General features: G+C 40.3%; 1 long non-coding RNA gene across 1 annotated transcript; it reads left to right on the top strand.

Annotated features, from left to right (window-relative positions):
• Positions 1-9,325: 9,325 nt before the first annotated feature.
• Positions 9,326-23,046, top strand: LOC147327859 (uncharacterized). The gene is made up of 5 exons (XR_015130050.1): positions 9,326-9,486; positions 10,072-10,191; positions 21,144-21,178; positions 21,383-21,467; positions 22,143-23,046. It is a non-coding gene; the product is annotated as an uncharacterized LOC147327859 (long non-coding RNA).
• Positions 23,047-24,348: the final 1,302 nt, after the last annotated feature.

Genomic DNA, 24,348 nt, shown 5'->3' with positions numbered 1-24,348 from the left:
ATCGCACGCTCTGACCTTGGGGTTCATTTGCTGGGATGTCCAGTCATGGAAAGATTGCAGCATTGTGGTAACACAAACCTGAAGACCAGCAAACTGCCAAAACTTCTGCTTTCATAGAGCTGGTCATGCTTGCTGAGGATCACTTAATCAAGTGCATTTGATTAGCAGTGCCTGGCTGCTACTCACTCTCTTAATTCCCATGGAAGCAGTACGGGATGAGCTCAGTTTTTAACAGGACTGCATAGTCCTGTGAAAACATCCCGTTCCACAGGACTGTGTAATATAATATAATAGTGATTCTTCATTAGGATCAGTAGTATAAATATCTTAACCCTAGAACACTATCGCTGGGTGATTTACACCCGAGAAAATACATTTACATGATTTCTCTCTCCTGCAGCTGTTTGCGTGTCGAGGAGCCTGTGCCATCACCAGGGAAGTCTCAAATGTCCCAGGAATGGGTGGACCAAAGACCAGCTTTCCAGAGTCATTATTTTGTTTTAGGAGTTTTATTTTTCATTTTGTTAGACATGGCACAGTTGAAAGTAAAAGAAGACCACTCTAATTTGTCATGTGTTGTCATATTTTGATATATTTGATTACTTTTCATTGGTTATATTATATCGGGTAAAAATCACCCGGCATTAGTGATCGTGTTACTATTTATAGCGATAGTGTTCTAGGGTTAATAAGATGCCATAGCTGCGGCAAAGCTTGTCCTGTCCTGTCAATCTCTCTCTTTCATGAACCCTTCCTTTGTGGCTCCCAAAACAGAATACAAACAGCTGTGTGTGATTGTAATGCTGATATGTTTCCACCCCTCAAAAACACTCCCACAGCCTCAAAGTCTGCTTAGAGTTTGGAGAAAATTCAGTATATCTTACTTATTTATTTATTTTATTTTTTTCCCCTTTTGAGAGTAGGGCTAATAAAAAGAAAAGCGGGCAGGGTAGATGAGGAGGGGTCATGTATTGTAGCTGAACAGAGGGAAGAAAATAATCAGAGGGGAGATTAAGCCTGACCCTTTATGTCCAGTGATGCAACAAGACTTCAAGGCACATGGCATGTTTAGACACAGCCTTACCTGACCCGCCTGCTCCTTACACGCACACATTTTAACGAATGACATTCCACCAAACTGCCCGAATTAACAAGTGAACATGACACATCTGACACTTGTAGATTTGCTACTGTGCTTGGGTTCAATGTTCTGTTGATTGATCCAGTGTATTCCAAGTTATAGCTGTAGGACAGACAGCCTCACCTTTGACCCTAGAATACTTTGGTATACAGAGGAGTTCATGGTTGACTCAAGTAACAAGGTTCCTCCTGGTCCTATGGCTGCAAAACAAGCCAAAATCCTCACCCCTCCACCAACGTGCTTGACAGCTGGTAAGAACTGTTTGTGTTGATATGCTGTGTTTGGTTTTTGCCAACCACGGTGAGTAAATTATAGCCAAACATCTTCACTTTGGTCTCATCAGAGGCCTTCTGAATGTTTTTTTCAGAAGTCTTGTGGTTTGTTCAGATACAACTTTGCAAATCTACGTTATGCTGAAGAGTCTTCCTTGTGGCAATCCTTCAAACCAAGCCATGCTTTTTCAGTTTCTTTCTAATTGTACTGTCAAGAACTTTAAAACTTGACATGCTAACTGAGAATTGTAGAATCTGAGATGAAGCTCTTTGGGATTTTGCTATTTCTCTGAACATTGCACAGTCTGACCTTGGGTGAATTTACTGGGACATATACTGTTGGGCACATTGTGGCATTATGTTAATACACATCTAAATGCTTTACACCAGCAAATGGCCAAAAACATCTGGTTTATAGAGGTCTCACACTTGCTGATAATCAATTAATTGAGTGCATTCAGTTAGCAGCATCAAGCTGCTACTTACCCTATAAATTTCTATGGAGGCCATAATGGTGTTCTTAGTTTTGCCCAGAATTGCACAGAGTCATATAAAAGCATTTATTCTTATAGGACTGTACTTCCACAAAGTGGGATTCACACTGGAAAACAATCCAGGGAAAACAAACAGTGTATATCTCTAAACAAAAGGACAGGAAGCATGCTTTTATTATGGAGTCAAACCGTAAGACTTATTGCTGAAATATTCACTTCAAGAAATCTGTCTGGTTTGGAGTTTTGCAGAGCTGCTAATCAGATGTGAATCTGTCTGTCAGCTCTGATGTTGGTGCTGATCAGTCTAGCCTGTTGATTTAGGAGCTGTTTGTGTTATCTTTGGTTTATGGCCATGCAGTAAAGCTGAAGGTGTAGGAGGTCAGTTCAGCCACCTGGCCTCCGGACAGCTGCTACTGAGACACATGCTGCAAAGAGTGTGCACACTCATACCCATCTTGCTAATTTTAATTTATGCACAGGCACAAGTTTTTGCAATGCAGCAGACAGACACACAGAGAAACAGACGGAATTTTAAACAGTTTATTACGTGTATGTATTAATTAACCACATTAATCAAATCTGCTGTGGGTTTCTCTTCGGTCTATGTTTGTGTGTTTTGCTTGATAATCACATCATTAAAAACCAACGATGTTTGTGTTTGGACTGGCATTGTCAACACAGTGGCTGGTTACACAGCTGCACCGAGACACACACACACAAACACACAGACAGAGGGATGAACACACAGTGCCACACCAAAACACACAAACTTTAGAAAAACAGAAACTCCTCCTCCTGGATTCCTTTCACTCCCAACTGTCAGTTTTGTGCTGATGCGATCTGCTCATGAAGTGTATTGAAACTACACTGAGGCCCTGAGGTGTGTAAGTGGTTGGTTACCTTTGTTGTGATGGGTCTGAGAGGCTGTTGTCTATCTCAAACACACCCAGCCGCCAAGGCCCAGGGAAATAATCAGGGGGTGAATAGGATCTCATGAATTGACTGGTATGTTGGAAATGCTCCACTCTTCTGCCTCTCGAGTAAGGCGTGTCTGGTTTCTCATGTTAGGTGTGTGCCATTGTTCATTTTCATTTCATTTATTTATTTATTTCACACTTGGTACAACAGTTTCCACAGTTAGTTCTTTCAGGCAAACCAACCACACTTTCTATCAGTAAAGCACTGCAACCATGTGTGAAAAGGCGCAGGAAGAAGAAAATATTCTTATTAAACCCTGCCCCCTATCTACAATCCAACTTATATTGCAAGTGGGCACCAAAAATCAAGGAACAAACTAACATTAACATTTATCTCCGGTCCTAACTCAAACCAAACAACAAATTTACAATCAGAATATACCACTCCACATAGTAACAAGGAGAAAAGATAAGTAAATAAAATAAATGAGGCAAAAAAATAATGGATCCTTTTTCAATTAACTCCAATTTCATTCACATTCTTCATATTGAGTTATCGTTTTAGACATGTAACACTTTTTAAAACAATGTAAATTTATACAATTCTTTAAATTATAATGATAAGATAAGATAAGATAAGATAAGATAAGATAAGATAAGATAGAACTTTATTAATCCCTCGGGTGGGTTCCTCTGGGAAATTCGATTTCCAAAAAGCACAGCACCGACAGAAGTTATAGTTACAGAATATTATATATATATATATACACACACACATACACACACATATATAAATACAGAGACAAATATAAATAAAATATACGAAGGGGATAAATAGAATAAATAGGAATAAAAATAAAAATACAAGTGAATTGCACATTTCAAGTATAATGAAGAGAGTTCCACAGTCGTATACCCCTAACCGTTGGACTCATTAATCTTTGTGTAGTCCTAGCTAGCTGACGCTTAAAATTAAATTTCCTTCTGCTGTCTTCTCCCCCCGAACACATTAAAAATACTCTTTGTAACTTAAAAGGCAAAATATTACTTTTAGCCTTAAACGTAATTAATAGTGTCCGTAGTTTGACTAAATCTCCTAATTTTAATAATTTCGATTTTATAAATAATTTATTTGTATGTTCTCTATATTTAACGTCATGAATCATTCGTATCACTTTCTTCTGTAATAAGTTTAGAGGTTTTATAGTATTCTCATATGTATTTCCCCAAACTTTGACACAGTAACTAAAGTATGAGAAAAACAATGAGAAATATAAAATGCGCATTGTTTTGTAGTCTAATAAATCTCTTACATTTCACAAAATATAAATGTTTTTAACCATCTTCTTTCTAATATACTCAATATGTGATTTCCAAGTCAAATTTTCATCTACTATTACACCCAAAAAGCGAAATTCAGTAACTCTTTCAATCAATTCTGCATTAATGGACACAATGACTTCTTCCTCCTTTACACGATTGCCAAATATCATGAATTTCGTTTTTGTCAGATTCAAAGATAATTTATTTACATCAAACCATTTTTTAAATCTTAACATGTCAGAAATCATAATTTCAACCAAATCTTTCAAATTCTCTCCAGAGCAATAAAAATTTGTGTCATCTGCAAATAAAATAAAATGTAACCGAATGCGACCTATTTTCTAAATAACTCCTTAACCAATTCAATGCCACTCCTCTCACACCATAATTATACAATTTAGAAATCAAAATAAAATGTTGTAACGTGTCAAAAGCTTTTTTCAAATCAACGAATACCCCAACGGTGTATTTATTATTATGCGTGGCAGATGAAATATCATCAATGAAAGTCAACAATGCTAATGCCGTTGATCTATTTTTACAAAATCCAAATTGATTTTCATTTATTAGTTGATTTTTTTCAATAAAACTATCAAGTCTTTGCGCAAAAAGTTTTTCAAGCACTTTTGAAAACTGTGACAAAAGAGACACTGGCCTATAGTTGTTAAAACTATGCTTATCTCCTGATTTATATAAGGGTATCACTTTTGCCACTTTCATTCGATCAGGAAATACTCCTGATTGTAACGAGATATTAAAAATATAGCAAAGAGGAATACTTATACAGTCTAAAGTCTTTTTAATTATAATCATGTCTATACCATCACAGTCAGTAGATTTTTTATTTTTAAAGTTTTCTACAATTGCTACTATTTCTTTTATGGTAATATCAGCTAAGAATACAGAATTAACCACTCTACTTTCTCCTTTCCAGACTTCCTCATATTGTGGGTCATCATTTTTTCTAATTAAATTTGCTAAGTGGGGGAAAAATTGTTCATCATATTTCACTTGAAAGATCATTGAATGTTAAAATCTGCCTCAGTGTTTGTCATTTTAAATAAAAGGACATATACGCATACGTTACACCTTGCTAGTACTGCGTTGTACCATGTTGAAATGATGGCATTGAGCAGAGAATTTTTCTTAGGAGGTTCATCTACTAATCAACAGGGTGGTGGTTCTATCCCCAGCTCCTCCAATCTACATGTTGAAGTGTCCTTGGGCAAGATACTGAACTGTGCATTAATCACACAGTGAGTGTGCCTGAATGACAAAGTGTTCCACAAACGTGTGTGTGTTTGGGTGAATGAGCTTTTAGTGCTAAATTAGAATAGGAAAGTGCCATAGAAGTATCGGTCCATCTCTCACTTACAGTAATGTTGGCTGCACATCTGTGATGCTCCATTCTCCACATCCCAAAGGATCTCTATTGGACTGCATTCTGGTGACTGTGGAGGTCCAGTTTGATATCATCTGACCCCATCTGAGCACAGCACATTACAGAAGTTGGGTACACTGTGTTCAAAAAGGGATGTATATGGTTAGCAACAATACCCGGGTAGACTGTGGTGTTTTAAAAATGCTCATCTAATACTAAAGGGCCCAAAGAGTGCCAAGAAAATATCTGTCAACCCATTGCATCTCCACCAAAAGCCTGAGCTGCTGATGGATGGCAGGATGGATTCATGCTTTTGTGTTTCTTCCATCCTCTGTTGTTCAACTTTGGTGAGCCCATGTGCACTGTATTCCTCAGTTTCCTGTTCTTAGCTCTAGGGATGGGTATCGTTTAGGTTTTATCCGATACCGGTGCCAAATCGGTACTTTTAAAACGGTGCCGGTGCTTAAACGGTGCTCGAACCGGTGCTTAAAGAATGGAGAACACAAACTTTGTCCAAAAACCTCTTATGTTTTTATTTTTAGCAGTCTCTTTTTTTCTGCAAAATGATAAGCACCGTTCAGCCCCACGCACGGGGCAATCCGCGCTAACTCGCTAACTCACTAATGGAGATTTGCCACACTCGCAGTAGATGTGCTTGGTGTAAGGTCTTGCAGCAAGTTATCGAATACGGTGCTTTTAAAAAAACCGCTATGCGTCGCCAGGTGTTTCATCAGATTCGAGGTGTTACCTCCTTTGCACAGTATCACCTTAAAGCACTTGTTGCAGGCTGCTGAGTTTGCATCTTTTGCTGTGAAGTACAGACAGACTTTTGACCGCTTCGCCTTGGGCATTTTTAATTTGTAGCTCTGCTCTAAAAGAACGTACGTACCTGGGCCCGCCTACTATCCGTGGAAAGGTAAAATGATTGGCTAGATTCCAAAGTGTGTGACATCTCAGGAAAAAAAAAAGCACCGAAATGTGCGCTGCTTTTTGGTCTGGTTACTACCGTTTCGGTACCCATCCCTACTTAGCTCACAGAAGTGGCACCCAGCGTGGTCTTCTGTTGCTCTAGCCCATCTACTTCAAGGTTTACATGCTGTGTATTCAGAGATGCTCTTCTGCATATATCGATTACAACAAGTATTTATTTCAACTACTTGCCCCTTAATCAATTCAAAGCAAATCTGGACAGTCTCCTGTGACCTCTGACATCAACAAGGCTGCTTTACCATTACTGCTGCTCACTGGATATTTTCTCTTTTTTGAAGTAATCTCTGTAAAATCTGAAGGCGGTTGTGTGGCAAAACTCCCAGTAGATCACAGCTTTCTGAAACACTCACACCAGTGTGTCTGACATCAGCAGCCACATTCAAAGTCACTCGAATCACCTTTTTCTCCACTCCGATGCTCAGTTTGAACTAGATTATGTACATCCCTAAATGCAATCAGCTGCTGCCATTTATTGACTGGAAAATAGAATTAATATTATTGGAACAGTTGTACCTAATGCAGAGCATACATGTATTTACAGGATGCACTACAACAGAAACGAAAGAGAAACAGTGAGAAAACTACTCAGTATGAGTAATAACTGGGATGTTTTTCTGAGATGGAAAATCAGCTTTTATTTGCTTATAAATCACACTGTGAATCAACATAAATCGACAAATGTGCTCCGTTTTATTGGTCCGAATATTTTAACAACATGCTGACAGACATTTCCAGTATATAATAAATACTGCTTCACATTACTTTTTTTTTTTTATTAGGGTCACTGCCGATAAACATTGCTTTAAGTAACTTATATTTCATGCTCAGCATCTGTCAATTATTACTTTCTAGCATAGCATGAATTTTAGCAAAATTAATTGGTACGTGGACCAGTCACAAGTTTCTTATTAACCAAACCATTAAAGACTAACTGTTCTGATGGTTCTGATAACACATTAATGCACTATAATTAATGATAATTTAATAAATGTATCAAACACAATGTCACAAATTCATAGTTGCCGATTGAGAATAATTTGAGAAACTGCTTGTATTACTCATCGATGATTTCTTAATTATGAGCACATTGATCTCTCCACATCAGTTGCTCACAATTTTATGGAAATAATTGGAAAGAGCACTACAGTCACTTTGGACACTCTGGTGCATTGATGCACTTTTGAGCATTTGGGAGACACTTTTGTGAGAAAGTAGGGCATACTTGTTCGAAGAGTTTGTATGACCTGTATTCACAGCAGTTATAAAAGGTGACAAATGAAAGCAATTGAGCGTGTTAAGACGCACTTAGATGTTCTGCTCTTTCTTACCTCCACACACGTGAGCAACAAGTGAGTGAAACTGCTCGACCCTTTGTTAAATATAGTTGAACTCCTTCAGCTTTAATGGGAGTGACTGTGTCTGACCATTTGACTCAGCTCTGTGCATAAAGAAAGAGCAGGCCTTCAGCGCTGTGTTCAAAGACGCTTCAATTTCGGTAAAGCTCAGAGTCAAGCTCTCAAAATCCCTGTCAATAGAAAAGTAACCTGCTTTACCAGCTTAACTACAGCCACACCGCAAAACTACTTTTGTCTTCCCTTCCTATTACTAGAGGATGTTTATGTTTTAGTAAAACAAAGAAAGAGTTCAGATTCAAAAACCTCTTAAGTCTGCCTGCCGTTTTGTTTTAAATAAGCTTTTGTTATTGGGCTTCTTTGTTCAGGTTCAGTAAGTTCTTTTTAACTAAATGAAAATGAAAAGGACAGTCACTGAATCAAATGTCTCATTTCCAAAAATGTGTCTTAAGTGTATTGTTTTTTTAACAAAATCTGTCATGTTAATCTGAACTGTTTTTACAGTTCTTTTTTTTTTTTACTATAAGTAAAAAAGCCGTAGCAAAATCACTAAGGAATTCAAAGTGAAACCCTGGACAAACTGATCAACAACAATATAATGTACGGCAAAAGAAAGGAAGAGTAAAGAATCACAAAACAAGTGCTGTTATATAAATTAAGTTGGGAGCCAACATTATAAACCAACCATCTCAACTCATAAATTGGACTTAACTTACTTCAGTGTCACATGATCTGATTAGTCTCCTCTGATTGGTTGTGCTGGGGACATTTTTGCCAGAGAAGAAGAGTTTCTGTGGGATTGAGCAGGTTTTGAAGTGAAAGCGTTTGATCTTTGTATATTGCACACTGACAGCCTTTACATGATATTATTTTCTCATTTTTGATGGAGGCGGCATTTAGAGGCTTTTGCTGAAATCTGAAAAGAAAAGAAAAGAAAAGAAAAAGAGTCATTCATGACTACAGTAGTTTAATAAGAAGAAAGAAGTGTACTTTATTGGTCCCCGTGGGGAAAATCCCTCTCTGTATTTAACCCATTCACTCAGTGAAACAGTGGGCAGCCATTGGGCGCCTGGGGAGCAGTGTGTAGGGACGGTACCTTGCTCAGGGGTACCTCAGGGTAGCTGTTCAGGGGAATCGAACCCCCGACCTTCCGATCATGGGGCCGCCACTCTACCCACTGAGCTATCCCTGCCCTACTGGTTTAATCCAGTCAGTTTCCTTTGAAAAATGTTTCTGTTAGTTCAGTGGTTTACTTGTCATCCTAGCTTCTCTCTACCTGGACTCCCGGAATATCTTGGCCACTGTATTCTTAGACAGTTTAACCTCAGTGCCGGTGAACCCATGAGGTTAACCTGTCGAGTGTTACCTGTGTCTGTATGCTGAAGCAGGTTGATATATCTGAATGTTTGTGTGAAGCAACAAGAGCAGAAGAAATCGAACCAGACATGATAGTCTTGCATTTTTCCGCTTGTGGTGCAACAATGGAGTCTCAGCCATCTAATCCTTTTACACAATGATCCCTCAGTGTTTGTGTGTTTAAGCGCAGATACCATGACTGTGGCTTTTCCGTGAACGTGAACCAAAACAGCTCAACTGCCATTATCCTAAAATAGTCCGTAAGTACAAAATAAACATGTGTGTGAAACTAATTGTGCGTTATGCGGCGCTGGCTTGTTGAGGGGCATTGTTGTGACAACAGATTAAACATCTGTCTGGATCCATTGCTGAACCCATTTTGAGATTAAAAGGGAAATACAATATATCCCGCACAGTATATCCCCTGTCTCGCCAAATTGGGGAAGATGTAGCCTAGATGGCAGTGAGAAAGTGGGAGCAGACAGAACTGATTATTATAAGGAACAGTAAAGGCCGCTGCTCTCTCTGAGCTAAGAAAGAATTAAGAACAATGAAGATTAATTCTCTTCATTTCTTTTCTCTCCTTTCCCTCGTTGTTTTTCCAGGATGCTGAAGTAGAGAAAAGCCACATGGACTTAATAACCAGTGCCATAAAACACTGGTCTCTGACACGCACTCATATTCACACCGCACGCATTCACACGTGCGCTCGCGCTGCACTGTAGTAGCAGCGTCCCGTGCTGGAGATATGTCATTGTTTTATCACGCTGTGCATAATCTAGGAATTTGTCAGAAGATTTGTCCATGCTGAAGCTTTTTTTTTCTTTTTTTATTTCCCTCTTTAGCTGCCAAAGAACAGAAAGACCTAAGAAAATCCAGAAACACAAAGAGCTCTGTGTATCACAAACCCCATGAATTGGGCCCAGCGTGATGTCAGAGTACCACACAGCACTACAGCAGGAGAGGTGAGTGAATGAGTTATAGCAGGTTGCAAGCTGGGCTGAGGAAAAGACTCTTAAATACTGACACGGTATATGATTCCCTGACAAGGACGGGAATCTTGTTGCAGATTAAGCTTTATAGACGAGGCCTGTTTTCTGTCAGATGCGAGGAATGATGCGTGGAGGTCTGTATCCTGTGAGAGATCAGTATGAAGGAGTATCTGTAAATCATGAAGACCTTTGAAATGGTCCTTGCTGTACTATGCGTGGCCTCCTGTGGTCGCACTCTAGTGTTATAATGTTGTGAAATCAAGGTCAGTTCCTGAGGCGCGACCGAGTCCCGTAAGTAAGCAAGAGGCCGAAAACACATCAAATTAGCAAACAGTGCGAAGGTTTAGAGGAAGCGATCTGACAGATTGGCGTTTTGGAAGCAAGAGAGAAGGTTTAAGAAAAGGAAGAGAGCAGGACAGAGAAAGGGAGGGAAAGAAAAATATGAAGGTTCCTTTGGAGTAAAAGGGAGCAGAGGCGAGAGAATGAGAGGGAGGTGTGTAGAAAGAGGAGTGTGGGAAAAATCAATATGCTCTCTGGAGCGACTGGAAGAGACAATCAGTCCTGTCTGACCCTCGTCTCCCCTTGGTGTCAATGTGTGTGTGTATGTGTGTGTGCGTGTCCATGTGAATGCATCTCTGTGCATTTTTGTGTGTATATTTAATTCAGAGATGCCCGCTCATACATTAACTTTGATTTTGAGCAGATTCATGTGTGTCCCATGCGTGGCTGTAGTTACATGCGTCTGTATGTGCGCCCCTGTTTGTCTCCTCTTGTGTTTGCTGTCCTCAGCTCAAATAAGTTTTATTGGCAAGACTGCTGAGGGCAGGAGAGTGATGACGCCAGAGAAGCTAATGGGATAAAAGTTCATTACTTTCCCTCTATCAGCTTTATGAGACGACAAATCGAACGAAGACTCTGAGCAAAGTTGAAATAGGATGAGAGTGCCACAAATGGACACTCTATTGGCTTTATCAGGCGGCATATGAGTTGATTTTTGCTTACAGTCGCTCGCAGTCACTTTCTTCTCACTCCATCTAAGTTACTGCCGTCTTCAGGGTCACATTCACGCTCAAGCCAAAGGCTATAGGCCAGATTTTCTCAGATTGTCCCAAGCTACTTTTTGTGAAATGGCCTTGCCTTGATAGCTTTTATTATCAATATAAAGAAGAAAGAGCTCTTTTGCTTTTCCTCCTCTATCTTAGTGTGTGTGTGTGTGTGTGTGTGTGTGTGTGTGTGAATGGTTAGTATTTCTGCAAGCCTTGAGGCTAGCGTCTTTCACAGGCTGTCCACTCGACGTTTGGGGTTTATAAAGCTGGTTCAACCCGCCATTGTCCAAGTCCCTCTGCTGAATTCACTTTCTCCATCTGCCCCCAGGCGCCTCTCAGGCTGACAGGGTTCACGGGGGTAGATGGATGGATGAAAGAGCAGACAGGAAGAATATGACTCCTTTGAGAGACAGAAATTTACCAATCACAAAATCCACTTTTCTCAATCTCTCTGTCAGTCCTCATCCACTGTCATCATCCCATCACTTCTTTCATCCACGCATCCATCGCTCTGCCCTCCTCCTTCTCTGTCTCTCTGCTGCGCAGTTGCAGGGGGTTAATTGAGGTCTGAGCAGCAGGGAGTTATTATGACACCTTTTTAAAGAGGACACACACACACATACATCCATACATATGCAATGCGCGCACACACACACACACGCAGTACTAATAAATAATACATTTGAAGATGTAGAAATCATTTTCAGTGTTATGCAACACAGCAGCTGTATTGTTAGTGAGTTATTGTCTTTATGTATGCATGTGTGTGTGTGTGTGTGTGTGTGTGTGTGTGTGTGTGTGTGTGTGTGTGTGTTTGGGGGTGATGCCAGATTTAATGATGGTTTCCACCCTTTCGAGGAGGCTGCCTCACCCGAAATCAGAAACCAACTGAATAAATCACAATTAATCCTACAAGTCAGTGTGGTGTTTCGGAGCACTGCGCACACAAAGCAAAGTGGATTGACAGGTGTGTGTGTGTGTGTGTGTGTGTGAGTGCATGCATATGGTGCACGCACTCTGCATGCTCCGTTAGCAGCAGATGGTAGACTGGTGGTCTGTTGCCAAATTTACTGTGTGATCACATGCGCCCCCACATTCAAGTAACACAAATGCCCCTGCAACTAAACCAAGACGTAAACAAACACTGCGTCCGAGCGCACACGCTCACACTGGCAGCTCGAAACAGGTGAAGAAGACGATTTTGGCTCTTTTTTTCCTCACTCTCCCTTTCTTTCGCCGGTTCTCTTTTAACTCTTTTAAAATTCCCATTGTGAAGTCTTTAATGTGAAACAGTGGCTGTTGTGCTGCTGAGTGTGTGAGTGTGTGCCGCAGTGAAGATGTTGATTGAAGCTGAAGTTTAACAGTGGGAAGCTTTACATCAAAGACTGATATTCACCTTTCATATCCTCTTCTTTTGAAGCACTAAGACACACACACACACACACACACACACACACACTTCATGGGAATAGGGAACCAACAGTTTCGCTAAACCAAATAGTGGCATTTGCTTCGAACCTCAGCCGAACCAGCACAGAAAGTCTATGCATCCACACACGTGCACGCACACACGCATATACACACAGAGAGCAGATAAGGGTCTCCTACAGGGCTTCGGGCCCCTTTTGGCACACATCAGCTTCCACAGAGCACTCCCCATGCAGAGCACAATGAATACAATATATAGAAGAACACAAACTCTCCAATACACACACATGTGCTCACTGTTTGTGACTAACACACACACACACACACACACACACACACACACACACACACACACACACACACACACACACACACACACATTTGGCAGCAACAGCATCAGGCAACAGATGCTTCTGAATGAGCTCCTTTGCTGGGCATGATTCATAATGTGGCTATTCAAAATCACTTTCAACACATTCATAACCACTTATAGCGGCCTATGAATATTCACAGCTCGGACGCTCCGCCGTACACTTGTGCTTGATGGGATTTAGACAAGGATGTATACAAAAAGTCACACACAGGTGCATACAACCAAAGCTTTTTCTACTCTTGATACTTTGTTGTTCTTTAACTTTTCAACAAAGTATTGTTAAACATGATGGATTACAAGCAATTTAAAGTATGCAGATCAATTTTTAACAAAATTTCCCCTCCTAATGTTCCTGCTCTCTGGAGGAAATTGCTTCCAATGATGAGACTGGATCCTGATATGATACAAATAACTTTGATAATAGGTTAAAAAAGACGGTGTCCTAAAAGGACCCTTGAGAAATCCCCACCTCCCATCCAAAATCTCATAACACTTAGCAAAAGTCTTTCCAAGTTTTCATCTCCTCTCCTTTGCTTATTGCTCCTCAGGGGATTTAGAGCTGTGCTCTTACACTGAGTCATTCTTGGGATTAAGCTTGATGCAATTTCCAAATATCACCCACTGAATTACAGGAGGTTCTTTGAGCTTCACCTTCATTCTTTTGGTAGCTCTGCAATCGAGACTTGAATGAGAGTCTCGAGGGAATAAAATGTAGAAAACCACTGAGGTTTCACCAATAACTTAAACGGCATTTTCTCTGCACCGCTTGCACAATGATCACACTTCGTAAGACTGAGATTAGTAATGTCTGAGATAGATGGATAGTTAGATCTTCATCAAGCCCTAAAATTGAAGGTGAAGTAGGAGTGTGTGGAGCTTTACTGTTCCCTGTCCTCATGTTTCTAATGATCCCAATCAAATCCTTCAACCATGCCCAGACATTCCATTTCACAAATTTGTCTGCAGCTTATTGCAGCTAAAGCTGCTCTAACTTCTAATTTCAACATCTACTGGACATATTTTGTCATTTTTACATAAAAGCAACCCCAACTATTTCAACTTGTGGGTCTTAATATAAATGTCCTTTATTACGAAAGCATGCTGGTAAAATGAATGATTATATTGTTTAATACCTATGATGAGCTACAAAGTCTGCCATTACTTTGCATGTGCAGTGCAACCTGGGTCGCTCACATTAAGTCCCTTAGTCCTTAAGAGATTCTTCCAGTTATGGAAGGTAAGGGAAGTGATAGACAGTCCCCATCCCTTATACAGTACCAGGTACTGCTACTGGCAGTGAACTAACAGTCACTACACCAGATCATAGAGCAATTCAGTTAGGTTAGCAGTCTGCTCAGGCAGATATAAACACAAGGAAGGCAGCCAAACAGTGGGCAACAGATGTGTGAGTAATGGTTTCATGTGTTGGATTTTTTTAAGAGTAGAGGGCGACTCACACACATGGTTGAAATAGGGATGTTATCTCTCTGATTAAACCGTGACTAATAACCGGGACTGATGCTTGAGGTTGTTTCCACATAGATTAGAGCTCTAGTCAGATGATGCTATTTAAAAGTAAGAATTATAGTTTGGATTATTGAGCATATGGATTGTTTTTGAAGACAAATAATCTAGTTAGTGCATGGACTACAGACTAGCATTACTTTGGCCTGTTTCTTATACACATGCAACTGTTTAACCCATTTTGGCATTTATGTACATTTAAATGAAGTCTCGTTTATTGCATGCTGAACTTAAAGCATTAGACAGATGTCATACAGTGAATAGTTGGTCCTCATTGTAAGCACAGGGATGCTGCAGTTTGAATGTGAAGCCAATTAACTCAGCAGAACAGGAAAAGCTTGTGATTGTGAGACTGAGGTCTGTTTTTTTCTCTTTTTCATTTTTTATATAAAGAATTTTTTTTTCTTCTTTCTTTTTTTTACATTTTGTTTCATTCTAATGTTTTCTAAAAAATTATCTTGCTGGGAAGTCTAACAAGGATGTCCAGGTGACTTTGAAGAAGTACTTCAAACCAGTGTTGAGGTCACATTTCTGACATTGGTACAACTTTTATTTTGGAACTATTTTTCAACCAGAACTAGACGTCGCGAAAAGTTGGTAAACCGATGGTTATCTCATGGTCCAAATATTTGCTCAGACTATATTAAGATAGGTGATCCTTAACTTAATCCTTAACATGTTATCATAAAGAGACAGTTTGATCCATATGCTCAAATCAAACAACTGATGACAGAAAGCATAGCACTTTCCAGCAAACACTCAGCTGGCACACAGGAGCAGTGGCTCCACATACACCAATGACTTTGTGCCATTCTTGGCTCGTCTTGATTTGGAATAATTTCCTGTGTGCTTTCACTGTTGTTCACATCATGCTCAGGTACATATATTTTTCAAGTTTTTATTCTAATAATGCCATTTATAGGATTTCTTTAAGAGGCAGGGTTCCTTTTTAAAAAGTGTCACAAAGAAAATCTTGGATTACAAAGCAATAACATTGTTTCTATGGTAACTCTTTGAATGTCGGCATTACAGTGAGGAAAAAATAATTATAAAATATATTTGATTTTGCTGACATGCGACATACATGTAAAAGGAGAACTGATGATTTGTGATGAGAGAAGCTGATGGAGAAATGCATTTCTGTTGCATTAGAATAACTAATGTTGCTTTAACCCTATGACGCAGTACATAAATCATCCTAATTCTATCTCCAGACTGAAAAATGTTTGTTTAGTGAGCAGCAAAAGTTTCTTTCTTGATGGTGTTTCACCGAACACATAACACTTAAATGTGTTAACTGATTGTAACGCAACTGAAAAATTATTCTCTTTTTTCCTTTTAACAGGCTGTCAAGTGATTTCTATGTGAAAGACTTGGATCTAATTGCTATGAACATTTCAAAGGATGCGACTCTTATCCTAAATGTGGCAGCATTAACTAATGTATACTAAGAAACTGAGTCACTGATATCAACAAAATGATCTTCTTCCACCACAACATGATGGCTGCAGTGATGGGTACCAAGTCATTTGTCTGCATCATGGGTGGCTGTAGCTCAGGTGGCAGAGCAGGTCAGCCACTAATCAGAAGGTCGGTGGTTCGATCCCAGGCTGCCTCCTGGCTGCATGCCAAATATCCTTGGGCAAGATACTAACCCCATGTTTGCCTACTGGTGGTGGTCAGAGGGCCCGGTGGCGCCAGTGTCGGCCGGCCTCGCCTCTGTCAGTGAGCCCCAGGGCAGCTGTGGTTACAATGTAGCTGCCATCACCTGTGTGTGAATGACTGAATGTAGTGTAAAGCGCTTCGGGGTCCTTGAGGACTAGAATCTTCATGTTTCCCTCTCACCACATATCTAAACAGACATCATGACCAGCAGCTTTACAGCTGTGGCTCCAGCAAACATCAGCTGATACTAGAAATTAATATTAAATACATTCTAACAACAGCTGATCAAGCTTAAACGTGCTGCTGTTGTTTAGCGCAATATCCGCTGGTTTCCTCTTTCTGGCGCAAAGTGGGCGATAAACAAACAAGAGAGAAAAGCCGATCAGCTGATCACTGATCAGTTTCATGATTGAAGTAGCAACAGGAGAGGGAGGGGGAGAGAATGAGAGAAGAAGAGGCAGCTGTGCAGCGTAAAGACAGAATAAATCCAGCTTTGTGTCTTTTTTCCATTCTAGCTAAAGTCCGGGACAAACTGCGTCTCTTCTCAGCTCAATACGAAACGCGTAATATTTTCTCTGAATGAGGGACCATTCCATTTTTTTAAGGAGCCGTTGGCAACTCTACTAACCTTATGAATAAAATAAAGTTCACTATCAGTAACATCATAGCACCCACCCAGCTGTATAAAAACTCCGTCAAACTGGCTAGAACGCAGTATGAGTTATTGCAACTGACAGTAAAAAGTCAGCAACATGAAAATAAACTCCACCTAAACTTGGTTTATATCTGACCCAGATAGACTGCAGGTCATAACTTCTTACCTGAAGTTCAGTTCACCTGACACTCGGACTGGTGGCTGCTTCGGGTCTCTCCTCCTGCCTCCCCTTCCCTCATCCACCTGTTGCCTCTGTGGAAGCCCCGTCATAGCCACCACCAAACAACGGAGTTATTTCTACACATCGACCTGCATCTGGCCAATCCACCACCTCTCATTGTTCATGCCATTACAAAAAAAATAAAAAATAAGTCACTGGGGATATGCCCGGTATGCCCGATGGCCAGTCCAGCTATGTTAATCTGCAACCAAATCTGCAGCTCCATACAGCAATGTTACGACTTAGATTATATCTTATAACTCATAACTCTTATGTTAGCTGCCCTCAGTAGCATACTGTCTGAAATATTCCACAGCTGCAATAATTCTTTAAGTGTTATTTTTTTCCTTGGTATTCTAATTTCACCGAAGTTTACTAAACTCAACAAACTTGATATTACTTACCGGGACATTTATTCTGTCCTCATTTTCTTTCACCGAAAAATTGTTTCCTGCAGTGCCGTCTTTCGCGCTTGGGTCTCCTACCTTTGCTAACGTGATGCGCATAGCGCAGAAGCGATGCTGCATTCACTTACACTCGGATATCTGAGCGTCACCGTGAAAACATAATCGGACATTTGATATTTGATTGAATTTTATTGTTTTGCCTTTGGGGTGGCACCTGGGGTGGCCAGTCTGGTTTGGGGGGTGGCCTGTGCCCCCCCAGGCCACCCCGCTGGCCACGCCATTGCCCCCACCCCCACCCTATTTTACACAAAGGAGAAGATGACAGAAAATGAAAAAAGTAGCAAAAGAAAGGAAAAGAAAAAAATGGAGCAAGTCAGTAAGCTGAGGCAATATTTTTTGTTTTTTCTCTCTTTTTGGACGATTGAAACCAGATGAGCAAAGAAGTGATGAAAGATCTGGGAAAAGAACCATTACCCAATTAGCTCTCCTAAACAACCATGTCTCCACCTATCAGGGGGTTTTACCTGACAGCTGCGTTACGGGAATCAGATGATGGATAGATAAGCTGGAAATACATAAAATTATGTTTTGAAAAACATGCTAAGCTTTATTGAAATACATTTGAAAATTTGCAGCCCCCAAGAGTACCGAAGACCTGACACCACACATGTCGATGAGATTCACACAACCATTCCAGCAGGAGAAGGAGGGACGCCCCTGATTGGGTGCCCACGGCCAAAATCCCACAGGACCGGAGGTTGGTCACCCTGGTATGAGTCAAGAACAGGGTCCCAGGGTCCCGGGTTTCCAAGAACCACCCAACAGCACCCCCTCGATAAGAAGGAGGTCCAAGCCACCCCGAATCCACCAAGGGAGCGAGCCAACAATCATGTATGCAGAGAGTGTGCATCCATGCGGTGTGTGACCTGTGTGTTGAGCACTACTGTGTAATCTCGTCTTTCTTTTGCCTCAAAACAAAATTCAGACCACATGTTTGTCAAACAATGAATTCAAGACCAGAACTGGGAAAGCACCTCACATCCCACCCTTCCCTCACAGCCCTCCTTCTCTGCTTTCCGACCACCACCACCTCCCCTCTCTGTTCCCCTCTGTCCGCCTCCTATTCCTTCGTCCCACTTCATATCTCTCGCCACATCCACGTCTCACTCAGTATATCCTTATGTCTCTTTTCTAATGTGTCAGATCTCATCATTCACTCCTGAGGTTTTATCCCACCGCAGCATGAGGACAGGTTCAGCTCAGCGTGAAGTGGATGATAGGAAATGGAGTTCCTGCTGAGAGTGTATGCTGTGACCTATTGACCTATTGCCTCAATGAAACACGATGAGGGAAGTGCACAGTTGGTAAGGAATGCAAATGAAAGAAACCCTAATATTTGTCTCTGGGTGGTTGAAGGAGGATGAGCGGGAGAGAAGCTTTGAAGATGTCACTTGAGAAGTTTCTGATAGTTGAAAAAAAGAAGTAAAAAGGTAAGAAGGCGGAGTAGAGAAAAGGGAGGAGATTAATGGTGGCGAAGGCACAGCATTGTCAGAAGAGGAAAGGGAAGGGTGGTGCTCTCACCTTTTTCCACTGCAACCGCAGAGACACAAAGAGCAAGTGGCATTACTATGACAACACAAACACAAACACCAGGGTCTGGTGTGTGTGTGTGTGTGTGTGTGTGTGTGTGTGTGTGTGTGTGTGTGTGTGTGTATTGGATGGTCCCATTGTTGGGACGACCCCACAATATGGATCAATAAATTCAGACATTTTGGAGTAAAGGTTTAAAATAAACTGTAACAAACTGTAAAAGTAACCAGATGATGAAACCTCTGAGGAAAAAACACTGCGAGTATCGTGTTTTGTGTTTTTTGTAGTTCATGATTTCTTTTCGGTTTTAAGAGTTGGGATTTATGTTTGAGCTGCATAGTTGTCTGTTAATTATTATGTGTTTCCTTGTGCTTATGAGCTTTTTGTTATTCTGCGCCTTTAGTTCCTTGCTTAGCAGTTGTTGACAGTGGGTTTGTTAGTTTCCTTTTGTTATCCCTTCCTGTTCCTCCAGTCCTAAGTGTCTGTCTTTAGTCTCTTTGTGTCAATTTTGGATGTCTGAATTTCTGTTTTGATGCTAGTTATTTCCTGTTTTATTCTATCACTTGCACTTTAGTTTTGCTTCCTTATCTCCTTCTTTTGCAAATAATGTCAGCTGTTCTCTCACTTATTTCATCTCCCGTTGTCATATTGTGTGTATTTATTGTCTGGGTCTCCCCTTGTCCCTTGTCGCGTGGCTGTGTGTCTTCCTTTTCTGTGTTTCCCTGGAAAAATCATAAATTTTGGCTTTGTAGATCCAGGTCTGTCATTGTTTTGTATTTTTGGAAAGACTTCAGCATTAAAGCTATCTTTTGAGTTCACATTCTGTCTCCAGGTCCTGTATTTGGGTCCAATTTCTGCCTGACACACAGCTATCATATGACAATATCAACAAACTCTTACCAAAAATCATAAAGGAATTCTACGACTTCATGAATTTTTTTCAACTGCAAAATGTAATGTAGGTAAATGTTGAAGTTATAGGGCATTCGCATAAGTAGAAATTTGCAGAAACGTGGTGATGACAAATCACAGAAAGCAACGACATTCAACAACTTCAACCAAAAACGAGTGAAATAAACACAGACTGTGAGTTATATTCAACGTGTGTGTGAGTTAAACTTTTCTTACCTATCAGGTGAGTGACTGAAGCGACTTCCAATGACAGCACTGAATACGGTTTATAAGAAGGGGTGGTAAATACATTAGTGGGTTACCTAGGCAGCTGGAGCCTTTTAATTTAATAAGTTACTAGAGTATGTTTTTATTGTTTGAAAAGTAATAGTTTTTTTAATAGTGCCAGTGTTAGTTTTAGTCTTTTCGTATTAAGGGCATATCATGGAGGCAATTTTTAGGAAAATCAGTAAATGTTTTCTAATAAAAAAGAGTTAAAGGGGGCTGGCTGTCAGTCTCGCAAACATCCAAACTCTCAGGCTTAGTCCACGTGTGCACAGGTATTTTGGTAAATGTAGCCTTTTCTATATATTTCTATACATTTCAGCCTTTCGTCATATGCAAACCCGTAAACTTGAAAAACTGCTCATGTTTTTAAATGTTTGTTTTTACATGTGGAGAAAAGTGAGATTTTGCAACATCAAACGTGTGCATCTTTATTTCCTTTGTTAACATCAGACTGTGCACCATATTGTTGTTTGTGGGCTTTTGATTGGCCAGTATTTCTTCAATAGGATGGAGATATTCTTTAAAACAAACTCACCAAAATACTTATTTTACATGTGGCCATGAAACATGCCCATGAATGCCTCATCAGGTAAGTTGGGATAATAAATTAATTAACAAATACTTAACTTATTACTATTTCCTTTATATTTTTCTTTTAGTTTATAAAGGTCTAGTTTTTATTTATATTTTAGTCAACTAAAATGTTTTTTTCACATCTCGTTTCAGTTTTTAGTTTTAGTTAAATGCAATAACAACAGAAACACTTCCGTTGTGGACAACTGTTTAAAACATTTACTTGAGTCTAATTGTGTTTTTGTTGTTCTTTTCATTGTTGCAGTGTGGTTTCCTGTGGTTGTGTGACCAAGAACAGTGGTAAGGATTAGCTAGCTGTGGGCCACCATGACAGAGGCTCCTGTAACAAATAATTCCTCAGCAACTATTTCAACATTGACTAACTGTTCTCTGGTCTTCTCTCAATGTCTCGTCACGGTTACCAAACCTCAGTTTGAGGTACTTCTTAAACGTAGCCTGGAAAATCCTTGTTAGACTTTCTTGTCTTCTTGTGTTCTTATTCAGAGTGGAAACAGCTTCAAAGTCTGTTTTTGGTCATATTGTGGCTGGTTTTGACCAGGAAGATGACACCAGAGTTTTACCACATTTGGTGAGTACAACCAGCAGGTGATAAAATTAATATACCAGTATTCCTGTGACAGTCATATAGGGAGCAGGGGAAATGCATTAGATATCCCTGATATCTTGTCATATTTAAAGAAGGCAAAAAAAAAATACAGAGTGAACAGTGAGGAAATGCAGGAGACCATGTTCAGACTGAGAAATGGCATTTTTATGGATCTACAGGACTTTAATAGAGTTTACAATAATAAACTGTTTACAGAGGGAAGCTAAAATAACAGTATAATGGCAACTCAACAGCTGACAGCATTATACTGTAGATTATGGGCCTGTAAGATAATAGCTACATGCTGGAAAATCAAGGGTAGAGTTAGTTTTCAGTTGTTTAAACTTTGGGTTATGGAAGTCTTTAGCAAATTAATGTGATCTCAGTGCCAGTTTCCATCACTCTGAAGCGATGGAAACAAAAACATTTCATGTGTGTGTCTGTGTTCAAAAAGAAATCCTGCCTAATTATATATATTTTCAAAAAGGATTATCAGTATTCCCTCCTCATATATGCGCTTAATACCAACAGGCAGGTACATGCAACACTAACTAACACACTTACACGCAGGCACAGTCTTACACATACACACTGGCCATATAGTGACATCACAAGAGTGGAATTGAAGGATTTAATGTTGCATTTTCTCTGTGTAAGTGTTTGTGTGTGTGTCACTACAGAGGGGAATGCCTTGGCTGCGATCCTGGTTGCGTGTGATGGAGAACTCAACGAATTTCCAAACAAACACTCTGGAAACAATTAAGAGAGAGAAACATGGACGGACATAAAGAGCGAGACAGACAGGGAAAGAGAGAGATGGTGGAGAGAGACAAAAGCAAACGTTGCTTGAAGGTTATACAGACATTTTCTCTACTTCGCGTGCACTAAAGCAAAAGACGTCCACCTCTATCAGATTGAATAGTGATGACACAACCCCACAAATGCTCTACATGCAAGATTAATTAACAGGCTGTAATGCCTATGACACAACATTCCCAAATCACAGGAAATTATTAGTCCCAGAGCAGGCAGAGTGAGTGGAGCCATCAGTCTGAAGCTCTGGAGGCTCATCAGCTCTAAAAGGCTGCAGACACACAGATCGCCACCTGCTGCTGCTGCTGCTGACTTTGCAGTGATTAGTGCCTTAAGCAGAGACACGCAGACACTGAGAGGTGGCTAGAACACAGTTATCTGTAACATCTGAAACATTTTACCTGCAGTCTGTTTGGTCTTTGTCTGGTAAAACTAGACTATAGCAAGAGCAGCATAATCACACAAAGTGACTGTTTTTGTTCCACATCACACAAGTAATCTATGATAAAAAAATGAGGAGGGGGTGTGACCGGGCTAAAGAAACAATTGTGAGAAAAATTTGTGGAGAACTACATCGACTGTTGAGACAACACCTACAAAAATTCAGACTTCATCAGCAGACACTCGGAGGAAAAACCAGCCAGAGTATGGGCAGCGCGATGACTGTTTACCATTTGTCATGCTGTCAAATAAACATTACTCTGATTACAACTTTGCGGTGGTAATGTGCAGAAATAGTGATGTGTGTTTGGGTTGTACGCGTTCCCAACCCTTCAGCACCTGCACAGGGGAGTGACCTCATGTCCATCAGCAGAGCTGTTCATCTCGTCTAAACACTCAGTGATAGATGCATCAGCTAATCAGGACAGTGATCACACAGCTATGTTACAACCCACATCAGCACAGGCACTAAAAAAGTCAGATCCCCATGGGGGGTTTATTACATCCATGCAGCTCTTCCTGATGAATGACTGGGACCGCAGCTTACTTCCAGTACAGTAACAGCAGCTGTTTGCAAAACATAATTTATCCTCTCTGAGGTGGGATTTTCTTTTTAAAGAGGGGCGTTTATGGTGACTGAAATATGCCGTCACAAATACGAAAATATTGTTTCCGAAATTTGACCATCCTTCCCCAGAAGTCATCCACGCATCACCAAAGCAGAGCAATGACGCAACAACCTAAAAACGCTGCTGAACACATTGGTGGCATAAACTTCCAACAGCAACCTCTGGTGTTAACAGTCAGTCTTTTATTTTTTGCCACTGCTTGATCTACAAGATATATGATTCTTCAAGGTGGTCCACTCAACAGAACTAATCAAATAAGCAAACAGATTACAGTAGATCTTATTAACATAAGCAAAATCCTCTACAAATCAGCAACTTTGTTTAAAACAGTCAAACACATAGGGCAGAACAATAGCCCATTTACCACAGTCCCCCTTTAAAGCAAGAGGGTCCCAGGCTTAAATCCGCTGGTATCTTTATTGAGAATGTTCTTTCTTTCTTTTAAGAGGATGACTGGATGGATATTTCTTTTATCCCCTCTTTTAATTACCATGTGGTGCCATGTGGAACTTTTAAATGATACTTGGGGACTCTTCTGCCCTACATCTTTTGGTAAGTAATCACAAAGGAAAGAAACTAATCAGTCATCGAAGCCTAATCAGTAAGGCCTCAGTCAAGCAGACAGCAACCTGGCAACCAACCACACACTAGGGAATAATACGTATTCCCTAATTCCCTAATCAGTTCATGTATGGTTGCTGGAGGTTGCGGGTTGAAACCAAAGAGGGATCTGCACCAAAAAAACTGTGGTTTGCATGGAAGGTGCCAACTTACCTGCAGACACTTGTTAGCTAACCACCAAGCAGGAATCAAACTTATCAAAGTGAGACGCAAACCGGAAACCTTAGCTCTGAGACCAATGTTTTAAAAAGCGAGATTACACATCAAACCTCCCTCAAGCCAACATTCTCTCAATGAAATTATTTTAATGTGTAAATGTGTAATTATTCCGTTACACTATACAAATCTGTTTAACTGAC

Source organism: Aulonocara sp. 'chitande type north' Nkhata Bay, linkage group LG6 (assembly GCF_057382095.1).
Source record: "Aulonocara sp. 'chitande type north' Nkhata Bay isolate Kocher_YH1m ecotype deep benthic linkage group LG6, A_spYH_male_GT1.1, whole genome shotgun sequence".
Classification (NCBI taxonomy): domain Eukaryota; kingdom Metazoa; phylum Chordata; class Actinopteri; order Cichliformes; family Cichlidae; genus Aulonocara; species Aulonocara sp. 'chitande type north' Nkhata Bay.
Note: the sequence above shows the minus strand (reverse complement) of the source record. Positions and strands in the feature narration are given on the sequence as shown.